The sequence below is a fragment of the Pogona vitticeps genome, chromosome 4 (genome assembly GCF_051106095.1).
Source record: "Pogona vitticeps strain Pit_001003342236 chromosome 4, PviZW2.1, whole genome shotgun sequence".
NCBI classification, from domain to species: Eukaryota; Metazoa; Chordata; class Lepidosauria; order Squamata; family Agamidae; genus Pogona; species Pogona vitticeps.
This window is the reverse complement of record NC_135786.1, coordinates 236728654-236743707: the sequence shown is the minus strand read 5'-3', so window position 1 is coordinate 236743707 and position 15054 is coordinate 236728654. Positions and strand designations below refer to the sequence as shown.

The 15054-nt window shown below is 44.7% G+C and overlaps 1 protein-coding gene across 8 annotated transcripts in view; it reads right to left on the bottom strand.

Annotated features, from left to right (window-relative positions):
* The window catches only part of ADGRB1 (adhesion G protein-coupled receptor B1), a 394593-nt gene that overhangs the window by 365245 nt on the left and 14294 nt on the right, over window positions 1–15054 (bottom strand). The gene's annotated exons all lie outside the window — the stretch shown is intronic.

The following is a 15054-nucleotide window of genomic DNA, read 5'->3' as shown; positions in this document are numbered from 1 at the left end:
TATTAGTTAGAGTCTTATTTGCACAGCAAATTCACTATGGATCTTTGAGCAAGCCATGTTCCATCAGCCTCACATCTGCAATGTGGGGATTACATCAATAGTCTACCTTATAGGGTCGTAGCAGAGAAAACTGTGATAGGATACATGATTTATTTGGGGAAGAACCCCTGCCTGAATCCAGAGCTCAAAAAAAGTATATGATGATGATTTCCCCTCTAGGTAGTAACTAGGCAAGACCCTGTTTAGCAGCCAAATTCCAATGAGGTTGGTGTGTTGAGTGTAATCTGACATAATGTAAGCTAACACCTTAAAATCATGTGTCTGATGCATGTGAAGCAGGAATGGGAAAATATATTGGCTGCATTAAAAATCTGGAAGGAAATGCCCATTTTGCAGAGTTAGGAGAGCATTCTTTGAGAAGACTGAACTTATAACATCATCATCATCACCACCACCACCATCATCTTAGAAATGCAGAGGATCTATCTATCTATCTATCTATCTATCTATCTATCTATCTATCTATCTATCTATCTATCTATCTATCTATCTATCTATCTATCTATCTATCTATCTATCTATCTATCTATCTATCTATCTATCTATCTATCTATCTATCTATCTATCTATCTATCTATCTATCAGATGCCTTTACTTCTGATGAAGCCACTCAAGTAGGCTCACCATGTTGAAACAAGTAAAAAAACACAATAAACTACATACCAAAAAGTAATTAACCCATATAATCATTAAACACACATCAAGTACAGTAATTTAAAAGCATGTAAACCTTTAGCAACCATCTTAGAAAAGCTAAAAACCAAGGGCCAGGGACTCAGTCATAGTTATTAAAAGCCTGCCCAAAGAGGTGGGTCTTCAGCTGTTGGTGGAAGGACAAGAGAGAGGAGGCCAACCTAACCTCTTGAGGGAGAACATTCCACAACCTGGGAGCAGCTGCAGAGAAGTCCCGGTCATGTGTCCCCATCAGTTGTGCCTGCAATTGCAGGGAGACCAAGAAAGGACCTCCTCTGTAGATCTTAAGCACCAAGAAGTCTCATCTAATGGGAAATACAGTTCTTCAGATAACCTGGACCTAAATTGTACACAGCTTTATAGTTAATGATATGCTGTTGTCATCTGTTGACCAAGAAGCAATGGAATGATGCTCTGGAAAGCCAGACCATCATCCTAACACTGCTTACTTATGGATGGTTTTAGCAGATCTCTTTATTCAGTCTTCTCAACAGAAACTTTCCAAATTTTGCCATCTTGCAGTACCTTTCCGGTGAAACACAAATGCACCCTCACATCCAACACCTGCAGATTTGAAAGATGTGAGAATGAGAAGAAAGTCATCCACAGGGTGTGAGCATGGACCTGGCTGACAACATGTGCCACATACACCCAAGCACATTCTAGTCAGTGGAAAGAATGGGCACATGACAAAGTTAACATGGGCATACAATTGCAAACAGATTATTTTTAAAGAAAGAAAATATGCATACATTCTCTTGTAAGAAGAAGAAAAAGAAAGTCTTCAATCTAGATGTAAACAAGGACATAGTAAGAACAAGGATGGGATTGGAAAAATGCCACAGAAAGAAGAAGAAAAATCCACTTCTCTAACCTGGAACATTTTGGACACCTGTGGGGGGAATCCTTGTAGCAATACAGATATTACTGTACCAGGTCTTCACTGGATTGTAACACCCCGGGAATTGGGCTTCCCTGGACAGAAGAAAACATGGCAAGTGGCGTCCCTTCTACTTCTTCCCGTCCAGAGGAAGCAATGTGCTCAAACACAACCTTTTCTAAGAAGGGAATTTGAACAAAAGGATGGAAGATTGTCTTGAAGAATCCTCTGAGTGCCATTAAAAAATTAATAATAATTCATTGACATTAATTCACTATCCCAATGCAGGCATCCTTCACCAAGATTGATTTGCTTAAAAGGTTCCCAAGAAGCTAAAAATGAAATTCCTTGCCTGCTCTCTAATTGACAGCAATTTTTTAAAAAAAGGCTTAAACCTCGAACAGAACCAGCAGAGATCGTTCACCAAAGCCAACTTTTAAGCAGGAAGCAAGTAAGAGTGTTTGGGCTGTAGCGTTAAGGGATGGAGTGGGTGCTTTGATGGCTTCGCTGTTGCATCTTTCTGTAGTTAATCAGCGACATGGACTTCCAGCCTCTCTGATCCTGCTTGCCCCTCTCCAGCTTTAATCACAACCATCTTGGAAAGAGCCTTTCCAAATCCCGTCCCGAAAGACTTCTGATCTGTGAACTTGGACGGAGTTTTGATATTGCTGTCTCGTCGTGCATCGTTTTTTCTGGTTTGCCAGTCCCTTCTGTGGGCGATGCTTCTGGGATCTCAGTAGGACTTGCCCGAGACCACACACAAGATCGGCTCTTCTCCTACAGGGGCACAGTGGGGTATGAAACCCCTGAGCCCTGGCTCTACAGCCTGGTCTTCCCTCCCACTGAGCTAGCCGGTCAGACATTCAAAACCGGAAGTCAACTCCACAGGAATCCCATCCTCAGAATTGGGGCATTGAAGCTGAGCAATATACCACTGGGGAGCTTCTCCATTTCCAATACAGTGGGGTCTTGACTTGAGAACTTAATCCATATTGGAAGGCGGTTCTCAAGTCAAAAAGTCTGTAGGTCAAGTCTCCATTGACCTACAGTGCATTGAAAACCGATTAATCCCGTAACAGGCTGTTTTTGTTCCATTTTGGTTTCTTTCTGGTCTGTAAGTCAATTCTCCGGCTGCAAGTCAAACCTAAATTTTGTGGCCAGAGAAGTCTGTAACTCAAAAAGTCTGTAAGTCAAGGGTACACTGTAGAATATGGAACCCACAGAGGTATCCCCAAACTTGCCACCACTCGTGAATGGCAAGAATAATCATAATTCTAATAGAAGCCAGGAAGATATTCCAGAATGCTGGGATGCATCATCATCTTGTTTTCACAGAAAACGGAATGCACATACCCTGGCAAATAGTTCTCTGCTTGGTTCTGCACCCTTCTAATCACCTTGCTAATCACTGACGACAAGAACACAACCATCCCTACCTTGCCCTCCTGCTATGCTTTTAGCCTGCTGGCTTTTCTGTCCTTATGCGTTCAGCCCATTTGCTCTTCTGCGTTTGGTTAACAAGCCTTTTGCTGCAGCCACTTCTCTCTCAAGCCCCCCCCCCCCAGCTTCACACCTGTGGCTTTGACACCCACGATTGCCAGGACGATTGGCATATGGGAGGGTGGGAATTTTATCAGCAGACTTCTTCCTGCTCAGGGCTAAATTATACATTTTGCAGAAAGCTGTGGTAATTAGGTTTCCTTTGTGGATTAGGAAAAACAAAGAAGAAGACCATGTTTGAGTAGGAGAAAGAATGCATAGGAAGGCTGCTTTACCTCCCACTACTGTACTGATTTCTTTCCCAGCTCAGAAGCCACCTTTTCACCCAAAACAGCAAATATATATGTGGTTCACAGATCTTGCCCGTGCTGGTGGGAAAAGAGTTTGGGAAGGACAACAGAGGGATTCTGGATTCTCAGTCCTTTAGAGGCTTTGAACCTCAATGTCCCAGAAGACCTGGCCAGCAAGGTCAATGTTAAGGGACTCTGGATATTGTAGTCTAACACAGTGGTTCTTATAGAATCATAAAATAACAGAGTTGGAAGGCGCCTGTAGATCATCAGGTCCAATTCCCTGCTTGATGCAGGAATACAGATCAAAGGATATCTCCCAGGTGGTTGTCTAAATATCTCTTGAATGCTTCCAGTGTTGGTGCGCCCACCATCTCTTGAGGTCATTGGTTCCATTGTCATACTGCTCTAACAGTTAAGACGTTTTTCCTGATATTCACCCAAAATCTGGCTTCCTGCAGCTTGAGCCCATTATTCTTTCCAGATGTTTGGAAACTCAACTCCCCAAAGCAGTTTGGCTGATGATCCAATACAATGATTCCCACTATTTGGTCTTCCAGATGTTCTGGGCTCGAGTTGCCACCTGTCTCCATCCATCATGGCCAATGTTAAAGGATGGTTAATGGTTAGACGCCACTTGTTTAACACATTGTCTTAGTGTTAAGTGTTCTTGGAATAATTAAGCATAGAGAGTGGGGCAGGATTTAAGTTGAAACAACACTGGAAAGCGGGGCACAAGTGTGGGAAAATATTGGTCTATAAACAAGGTATGATAATGCAGGATGTAAGAAAACCGCAGTCTTGGGATGTAAGAAAACTATAATACTTTATTTGAATTTAAAATTGCCCCATGCATTTCAGCCTCACTTTATGGCCTTCTTCAGGGCCTGTGCAGAGAAAACAAAAGAAAAAGGACAACCTATTGACACTTGAGCTACAGCTTCGTCACTGGCAAGGGGCAGCTTCAAAGTGGAAAGGATGGAGAAGGTCTGTAGGTAAACCTAGGAAGCTAATTCATATTGGGCAAGTCTACTGATGGTCTAATCCAGTATTGTCCACTGCCCAAGCAGCAGCTGTCTTATGGAGTCTAGAAGAGTGTTTCCCATCATGTCCTATCAGACCATTCAAGTGCAAATGCTGGGAATGATTCGGGGACATTCTAGCTCACCTGCTACCCCTGAAATAGGTTTCCTCCACCTAGGCAACAGTACATTTGGAGGGGGAAACTGCAGTATTTTATCTAGAAAAAGAACTTTTCAATGCATTTCAGAATGTGTGTGGGAAACAGGAAGGAGAAGCTTCCCTTGGTGCAGAATTATAGTCCATGAAAGACGAGAAAGCAGAAAAGCAATTTTAAACTTTTCCGAACATCACGGCAAAGCAGGGAAGGGATCTCACCATAGTTAAAGGTGGCACACCTCTGCCTTTCGGCAGTGCAGTCCCTTAGAGGCACAACAAGGTGTAGCAAAAAAGAGAAAGAGGTGACAATAATCTAGGAGGTGGGTGGGTTTGTCCCTGGGTTATATGTAAAAGACAGCAAATTCAGACACAGAACTTTACTAAGATGTTTTGGTTACTACGGTTGCAAAGAGGTCTGTGATCAGGGCTGAAATGGGTGTAATGGCTGCAGCTTGCTAGGAGCAAGGCGCTTGTTCTCCTGTCATCTAATATTATAGAATCATAGAATAATTGAGTTGGATGGGGTCTCTAAGGCCATCAAGTCCAACCCCCTGCTCAAGGCAGGAACCCAAATCAAAGCAGATCTGACAGATGGCTATCCAATGTTCTCTTCCGTGTCTCCAGCACTGGAGCACTCACCTCCTCCTGAGGTCATGAGTTCCATTGTCGTACAGCTTTAACAGTTAAAATGTTTTTTTCCCTGATATTCAGGCTAAATCTGGCCCATGATTACATATCCTGCACTCTGGGATGATCAAGAATAGATACTGCCTCTCCTCTGTAGGACTGCCTTTCAAGTATTTGAAAAGGGCTGTCCTATCTCCCCCTAGTCTTCTTTTCTCAAGGCTAAACCTGCCCAGTTCCTTTATTATTTCCTACTAGGGCTTGGTTTACAGTCCCCTGATCATCCTTGTTGCTCTCATCTGAACTTGCTTCAGTTTGTTGGCATCCTCCTTAAAGTGTGGTGTCCAGAACTGGACAGAGGACTTGAGATGACTTGGCAACGTGCAATTTGTGATGGTTTAGATATGACTTCCTTGCATGCCATAGACCATAGACGTTGAGGTGCACCCCTACAAAAACAATCAAATGGGACAAAGCATGGGAACAAAGATGATGCCTGGGCATCGCAGAGATTAGCCATAGTATTGGCAAAGGCTCTCCAGCAGAGTAATGCAGAATATAGCCTGCTACACCAGTCAATGTATAAGTACACACTTCAGATACCCCTAAAACAATATATCTAATGGTGAATGTAAGCTTTCATGGGTCAAAAGGTCTTTCTTCAAGCAAGCTCCCCTAACTTGTAAGTGGTGCAGAAAAATTATAAATGAATGTCTGAAAAATCCATGACAAAAGTTTGCCAGGCAAAGCACATTGTACCAGGGATGAAGCCTTAACACACGCACACACCCCAAGCCTGCCTTAAGAGCGTGCCTGGCCAATGTTTGCCACAAAGTTTTGGCAACTTTTCTGCACTGCCCACCAGGTACTGGTGCATGCCTGAAAAAGGGATTTTTAATCCATGAAAGCTTGCATTAATGGTTTGATTTTATATATATTTTTAGCAGTCTAATAAAGGTGTCACATTATTCTACATTCGTATTATATAATAACTACATGGCTTCCTTTGGGGTTGGTTTTTTTCTTGAAGTTATGGAAAGTTCTTGTCTTCATGCCCAGCTTGCAGTCTTGCCGGGTGGCACTGATTGTTGGAGACAGGCAGTTGGGTATTTGAGAGGGTTTGCCTTAAATGCACCCTTGATCCAGGAGAGTTGCACTGACGTTCTTGGACAGGAGAAGACGGCCTCATGTCTGGAGTAAGCATCTCCCACTGCCTGCACTGGAAGTGGAGACTGCAGGCAATTTGTTAGATGCAGCAACTGTTCTCCCAAGGAGCAGAGGTATGTCTTGGAGCTGAGCTGGCAGCTTGCAAACATGGCCTTGCAGTTATGGCTCCTGCAATTTCTTAGGCTCAGAGTGCATCCAAATGTGTACACACACACACACACACACACACACACACACACACACACACACACACACACACACACACACACACACACACACACACACACACACACACACACACACACACACACACACACACACACACATCCCCAGAGTGAACACATACCCAACTGGCATTAACAAGACTGCTAACATCAGTTCCTATTACCCTCTGGGCTTCAGCACAGGTTCTTGGGAGCTGAAATTCCTGAATTTTGGAAAAGAATCCTTGCCTGGAGGAAGACTCTTCTTTGTCCCGTCTCAGCAGGAGGGCATGCTCTGCTTAGAAATGAAAGGTTGCGAGGCAAAGAAGGTGATCTCTTTAAAATGTTACAAGGTTGAAATTTCAGTTTTCGGATTTTAGAAGGAAGAAAGTTGCCCATCAGATGAACAGAAGCTAGATGTGGAAAATCTGCCTCCTGTCAAAGCTGGGGATTCGGATTCTGGAGAGGAAATGAATCCACTCTGGATTTGAGTCTGAATTTTACTGTTCAGAGTGCTGGAGCTTTGGAGAACAGCATTCAGCACTTTGGACAGATCAGAATAAGTGAAGAGCAGACCAAACACCCACAGTCTTGCAAAAAATGGAGACATTGGCCTCTACAGTCCAGCTTCCGAGTGCCAACGATTCCTGCCTATCACCCCAAGACATTGTCTCAGGAGTTATAAAAGTCTGAAAGCAGGAACAGGAGCTGCCATTAAGGGCAGAAAGCACTGAGTGAGATAGAAAAACAAGATGAATAGCTCAGTGGTTTGGGCTGCAGAGCTCTGAAGATCTAAAAATGGTCTAACATTTAGCATCAAAACTCTGTGAAAGACCTGTGAAAGGGCTATGTTCTCAAATAGCCCTTTTCAATCTGCCACTCTGCAGATCCTTTTGGACTACATCTCCCATAAGTCTTAATTGTTGGCCATGCTGAAAATCCTACAGGGTTTGTCTGCCTCTCTGTTGCTCCTCTCTCTCATTTGGTTCATAACCCCCTCCCCTTCTATTTAAACTGTTGTTGGCCACCCTGGCCAACTGTTCAGGCAGTATGTAGTCATACAAATAAAACGATGATGAGATAAGAGATATTGTTGGCTTGCAACTCCCATAATCCTTTCCCATTGGTTGTGCTGGTTAGGGATGAAGGGAAAGGAAGTCTAAGAACATCTGGAAGTTCATATGCTCCTGATCCAATGGATGAGAATTGTTAGACGAAACTAAAAGGACAAAACTTATATTGTCATACTTGGAACATCTCACAAGAGGATTGCCCACCTGGGCAGATATAAAACAGGTATCCGCTTTCCTGTGATCATGATGTCTTGGCTAAACACATCATAAACAACTGGTAGCAGATGTGGGATTGTGACCTTGGGCAAGGTCATGGGAAACTGGCTGGGGCTGCGGGAAAAACATCAAAGTAGGATAGTGGAAGTTCTTATAAATATTCTCTTGATACATTTTCTAATGGAGTAGATCCATGATTCCCAGCCTTGAGTGATGTTCTTGGCCTCCAACTCCCAGAAATCCTGGCCAGCATACTGAAAACATCTGGGGACCCAAGGCTGGGAACCATTGGAGTAGAATCATAGAATCATAAAAAAGTGAAGTTGGAAGGGGCCTGCAAGGCCATCAAGTCCAACCCCCTGCTCAAGGCAGGAATACAATAGACAAGGGGGTCCTGATGATGCTGGTGGATTTCAGCACTTCTCAACATTGTTCTGAAAAGCCAAAGTCAAGGAATACTGGAAGTTGGAACCCAAGAAAATCGGAAGGCCCACCCAAATTTTGGGAAGACGCTAAAAATCTCTGCAGTTTTAGAAAGACGCCAACATTTTCTAGAGTTACAATCCACAAGTGGTGACGCTGAAAGACCTTCCGCTTTGCTGTGACATGCAAGAGATGTCAGGAGGTGACAAGTAGATAGTAATAATAGCAACAATGGTTTGAATCAACTGTTTTATTGAAGGTGCATGGAATGTAATTGTGTATTGCTTATGCTTTAGATTCCTTGTTGATACTACTGAGTCCTAGTGCTTTGATACAGAAACCGGAAACCACGTCTTGGTCAGCAGCAATGGACAGTTTATGACTTTAGAAACAAGGACAGTTTGTTAAGCAAACTGAATCCTGAAGAAAAACAGTGAGGATTTTGAAAAAAAACTCTCAAGGAAACATTGAGAATAATAAGATATGGACTATACGACTTAAGCACTTCTATGACTGAATTTAGCACTTTGTATGAATGATTGTTCAGTCTTTCCAGTGGGTAGTTATTTACCGCTAAAGGAATTAGAAATATTAAAAGCATGTGTATAGCCTTGAGGTCCTATTTTAGGCATCTCTGTAGCTGTATATAAGTAAAGGTAAAGGTTCCCCTTAACATTTAGTCCAGTCGTGTCCGACTCTAGGGCATGGGGCTCATCCTCGTTTCCAAGCCGTAGAGCCAGCGTTTGTCCATAGACAGTTTCCGTGGTCCCGTGGCCAGCGCGACTAGACACAGAACGCCGTGACCTTCCCACCGAGGTGGTACCTGTTTATCTACTCACATTTTTACATGCTTTTGAACGGCTAGGTTGGCAGGAGCTGGGACAAGCGACGGGGGCTCCCTCCGTCGTGTGGATTCGATCTTACGACTGTTAGTCTTCTGACCTTGCAGCACAGAGGCTTCTGCAGTTTAACCCACAGCGCCACCACATCCCTTTTTTTTGTATGGCTCTATATAGTTTTGAATTAACATGGTTTGGATTTCAATTAAGGTGGTTTGGGAATTATAAACCTTTATATCATATAGATGACCAATATTTCATAACATGTATGTATAAATGCATATAAGTCCAAGCCATGATGGGGATGTACTATCTCCAGGCTTCCAGGGCAGGGGGTTGGACAGATCCCTCGAGGAAAAATCCACCACAGGTTACAAGTCGTGATGGGGCTGTATAATCTCCATGTCCAAAGGAAGGTACCTCCAAATGCCTGATGCAAGGAAGGGGTATCAGGAGACAGGTATCTTGGGATCTCGTGTGCTCCCAGAGGCATCTGGTGGGGCCACTGTAAGATGCAAGAAGCTGGACTAGAGGGGCCTTTGGCCTGATCCACCAAGGTTCTTCTGATGTTCTTATGTTCTGACATCATTGGTGGGCAATTAGTAAGAAAACACAGGTTTCGTTTATATTATTAGGCTTTCAGTGCACCATATTTCTCTTGTTTTGGGTTACTAGGAGGTGAGAAGACACATCACCTGGTACTGGTGTCACTTAATTTGAAGCTGTTGCCAAGAAAAGGGAGTTTATGGCAAATGCTTTATAAAGGAAAAGGAACAGTTTTATAGCAAATCGGATGAGGATGTGTTCTTGAAGGTTGCTCCTCAGGTCTGGAGCTTCTCTTGAGGAACCTGCCTGGGTATATCCTGAACATGGTCAGTTTTGGGAGACCCTTCAGGGTCAGCCAATAATTTTCAGCTACACATTTGCCTGAAATGGGGTATTTGGAGACTGAAGCATTTTTAAAATGTTGCATTGCTCTGTGATACAGCATTGAATAATAATTGTGTGTTAAGTCAATTCTGACTTACAATGACCCTTCCTGGGGTTTCCAGGTAAAGAAGACTTGGGAATGGAACCCCCCCCCTTCCTTTCTTATGGGGTAGCCCTGGGACTCTGCAGCTTGTTCATGGCCACACAGGCTGGCTTCTATGTGTAGAATATAGAAATTTTGTAGGCCTGAACATGTATAAGTGTATCATTAACGAGCTGCCATTGTGCACAGATGTGAGAATGCTGAATCACTCTGGAGATGATGCAATGTCTTGAAACCAGAAGAAGACCAGGTGCAAAGGATGAAGTCATCTGATTGGACAAAATATGCCATGTACATGTATATAAGTGGACTGTGTCTTTGTGTCTTTCTCTTCCTCTTACACCACTTGCTGCCATGCATTATGCCCGACTGTATAAAGAGTTCCTGCCATGCTGTTGAGATGCCTGCCTGTAAATAACTGTAAATATTTGTAAACACAACTGTCTTGCAACAAAGAAGAACTTGTAAGTGTCTTCCATAACTCTGCACATTTTCTACTGTTGCCAAATTCCTGACAGAAGAGACGGAGGGGAATTCGAACTCCCAACCTCTTTCTAGTTCCCTGAGCAATCCAGTCAGCTTGGCAGCTTGGAAGAGGTTCTTATTTTTCCCCAAGTCTTTTTAGAGAAGGAGGGGATGACAAATAAAAGGACTCACGTCATTTATGAAACCCACGCCTCTGTGATGTGGGCAGTTGTACCAGCAGCTCTCGCAACATGCATAACGAAGCTCGTGGGATGCCAAGCGTCTTGCCTGAATTCTTTCCCATTTCCAGCGTTTCTAACATTTCACATCAAGGATGACGAGCAGCCCTGCCATTTAAGTAGACCCTTCTCCCTCCCACAGATTCTCTTCTGCCGTTATATTTCTATGGCTACGGATCCAGGCATACCTTCACTCGAACCTGCTCAGTATGGACACTCGACAGCTTCCAAATCCCACGAAGTACAAGCCCCCCTCTAATCAGAACTGGTTAGGCTTCATCTAGAGCCCTGTGTCCAGTTCTTTCAGAAAGAGGCCAACAAACTGGAGCAAGATCAGAGGAGAGCAATCGGAGTGATCAAGGAACTGGAAACCGAGCCCTGTGAGGAAAGACTGAAAGAGCTAGCCTGGTTTTGCCTTGAGAAAAGAAGACCAAGGGGAGATAGGATAACACTTTCCAAATACTTGAAACAGTCCTACAGAGGAGGGGCAGAACCTGTCCTTGATCGTCCCAGAGTGCAGGACACGTAATGATGGATTCAAGCGACAAGAAACCAAATTTCAGCTAAATACCAGGGGAGAAAAAGCTTTCTAACTGTTAGAGCAGTACACCAGTGGGACCCATGATCACAGAAGGTGGTGCCAGAGGGACTCAAGAGACAATTGGACCACCCTCTGTCCGACCTGCTTTGATTTGGATTCCTGCCTTGAGCAGCAGGGTTGGACTTGATGGCCTTATGGACCCCTTCCAACTCCATGATTCGGTGATTCTATACTGCTCAGGAGCCATGCTTGGCCACTGGTGCCACATGTATGAATCGTAAGGAACAGGCTCAGGTAAGAACTGGGCTGGGTGTTTCCTAACAGTTATAAAGAAATAGGTTCAATCCTCTCTTCCAAATGGAATGTGCCAGCCCCTCCTAAGCTATGTGGCATTTTGGGCTGCTAGTGCTTATTCTGGACACCCAATATGGATCCAAATACCCGGTTTCCCTACTGAGAGCCAAGATACATGATAGATAATAAATTATAATAGCTGAACGTGTTGTCGAGTTTTAAATTTAACACTCCTCTATCGGCGCAGCAAAAGTTCATGGATTCACAGAGCAGAATAGCGTTAAGTTCCCCAGAGCAGTCCACCCCTTTTTCTCATTAATTGGCACTTCATGACTCCATATCTCACTCTGAGATATTAGGAAGAGAGGGGGGGGGGGAAAGGTTCACTACTTCAATAGGACAGATCAAGCAATACAAACTACAAACTGACCTCTTACAACAACAGACCTCTACAGATCCTAGAGAGAGAAGTAAGAAGCCCTGAGCAGAGAGTCAGGGCTTTCTTCGAATTCAGAGGCAGGAGGGAATAATTGGTTAGTGCTGGATAGATTGACAGTCACCCCGAGCCAGAAAGGTCCCTCCCGGTCACACCGACTAGTGGCAGCCTGCGAGGTTGCAAAAACACTCCAACAGAATGCTCATAACAAACAACATATAAATATGGTCTTTGGTTTCTATCATAAAGGCATTCCATTGAATTCATAGGTGAGATGGAAGATACTGAAGTTGGAAAAGCCCCTGGTTTAGAGCCCAGGGATCCTGATGGGGTCTCCTCTATAAATTAAAGTGTGCTATATATAAACCGGCCCATAGTGCTTAAAGCAGTGGTCCCCAATCTTTTTGATACCACGGACCGGTTGGGGGGATTGGGGTCTGTGCACAGGGAGGCGGGGCATCCCCGTGTTTGTGCATATGTGCAAACTTGCACATATGCATGAAGGGGGTGCACACATGGCGCACATGCACACTCATGCACATGCTCAAAGGAGCTGTGCAGGTGGGCATGTGGGGGAGTGCCTGTGGGGGAGGTGAAGATCTGTCTCCATAGCCCAGTCCAGCCAAGGTCACGAACCAGAACCAGGCCATGGATCAGAAGTTGGGAACCCCTGGCTTAAAGCACTCTCTAAGTGGGTTATAATTTGGTTGCTGTGGGTTTTTCAGGCTCTTTGGCCATGTTCTGAAGGTTGTTCTTCCTAACATTTCACCCGTCTCTGTGGCCGGCATCTTCAGAGGATAGCACTTTTGGTCATCTGATCCACCAGAGCACAGAGTGCTGTCCTCTGAAGATGCCAGCCACAGAGACTGGCGAAACATTAGGAAGAACAACCTTCAGAACACGGCCAAAGAGCCCGAAAAACCCACAACAACCATTAGATTCAGGCCATGAAAGCCTTCACGAATACATTGGGTTACAATTTAATTATACAGGCTACACATTGCCCACACAGGAGGATGGGTACTTTAATTTACCGGCCTCAGAAGATTGAGCCAGCTTTGAGCCAGCTATCTGGGGTTGAACCCAGGCTGTGAGCAGAGGTTTGGTTGCAGTACTGCAGTTGAACCCCTGGGCCACGAGGCTTCTTGGTCTCCTCTAGAAGTAGACAGAGGTCATGAGCCGCGATGCTCTGCTCAGCTGCTGGCTGCAGATGGTTGGGAACGGTCTACGACAGCCCTGTCTTACTCCTTTCAAAAGATCTACCCCTCGGCTCTGCGTGTATTGCCCCCTAGCCCAGCGCAAGTGGTGGGCCCAAGTCAGTTTTGGAAAGTCTCCTCCGCCTATGGGATGGGCTTCAAAGGACGGAAACCTTGTGGCTGATTGCCCCCATGCTTTACATCCCACCAGACGTTGCTTCTCTTTTCCTTACTGGGCTGCCTCCCATGGAGAACAGCTTATTTTCGGTCATCTGGTCATTTTCTGGACAAAGCCAAAGGAGGCAGGGGGTGTAAAGTCTGAAAAGGAAGCCGCAAGGCTGGGGAAAAAGGAGGAGAAATGCTTCCCTCCAGTATAATTCGCAGAGGGAGGAAAAGAAATAAGAAAACACACACTCGAGAAAGAATAAAAAAGGATCTTTCATTTTCCCCAACTGAGGTAGCCCATTTAAATGTTCATAAAGGAGCCACTGATGTGTGCCTTTTATGAGATGAAGTGCCCAATCAAGCGGGCCTCTGCATTAAACTACTATCATTTTCCCCCCACGAAAGCCAGTTGCTTAAGAATCAGAGCAGATTATCTCAGTATAATCAAAATAATTCCACATCCTCACTTTTGGGCTGGCGGCAAGCAATTTGCCAGCCTGGGAGATATGCAGGTGAAGTGAGCATGGAGAGAAACCTAATTTGTTGACATCCCACATGCCAACGAGCTCACTTCCTCTCTTTGAAGAGGCTTTCCCAGCCTCCTCTACCTTTTTGCCATCCTTTAGGATGACATTTGGCCATTGGATGAGAAGTCTCCCTGGAAAAGACCTGATGTTGGGAAAGGGTGAAGGCAAGAGGAGAAGGGGACGACAGAGGACGAGATGGATGGACAGGGTCATCGAAGGGACCAACATGAATTTGACCCAACTTCGGGAGGCAATGGAAGACAGGAGGGCTTGGCGTGCTCTGGTCCATGGGATCACGAAGAGTCGGGCACAACTTAACAACTAAACAACAACAGGATAACAATTATGCTTCAAACATACTCAGGTATCCATTGAGGAGCTCAGAGACAGACCAGTTCTTGCCCCTCCCTGAAATACTGAACTTATGCCTGCAATGGGCTAGAGTCTTGACACTCTGTAAGCCAGTGGCTCCCAACCTTGGATCTCCAGATGTTCTCCCACTAAAACTCCCACATGTTTTCACCATGAGCTGTGCTGGCCAGGATTTCTGGGAGTTGTAGTCCAAGAACATCTGGGGACCCCAGGTTGGGAACCACCGCTTTAAGCCTTGAAGAGGCGGCACAGAGCTATGTCAGTCTGATCAACCATAGTTCCTGCATTTATTGCTTCAGCAACCAATCAGGTGCCACAGGGGATGTGCCTAGTCAAGAAAAGGATCAACTAGCTCTTCCCTTCCTGCTTCTCCCTCCTCCTCCTCTTCTTTTAATGCTAAGGTTGTCTATATCTAAAGATGGGACTTTCAGATTTCTTGGACCACAAATCTTCATGATTCCCCATTCTGAAAGTTCTTCCTGGCTTACATATAATAATGGGCTCAAGCTACAGCAAGCCAGAGTTTGGCTGAATATCAGGAAAAAGGTCTTACCTCTTCGAGGAGTACAACAGTGGAACCCATGGCCTTTTCTTGGTATGCAAGAAAAACTTAGACAACCCTCCATCAGATCTGTTTTG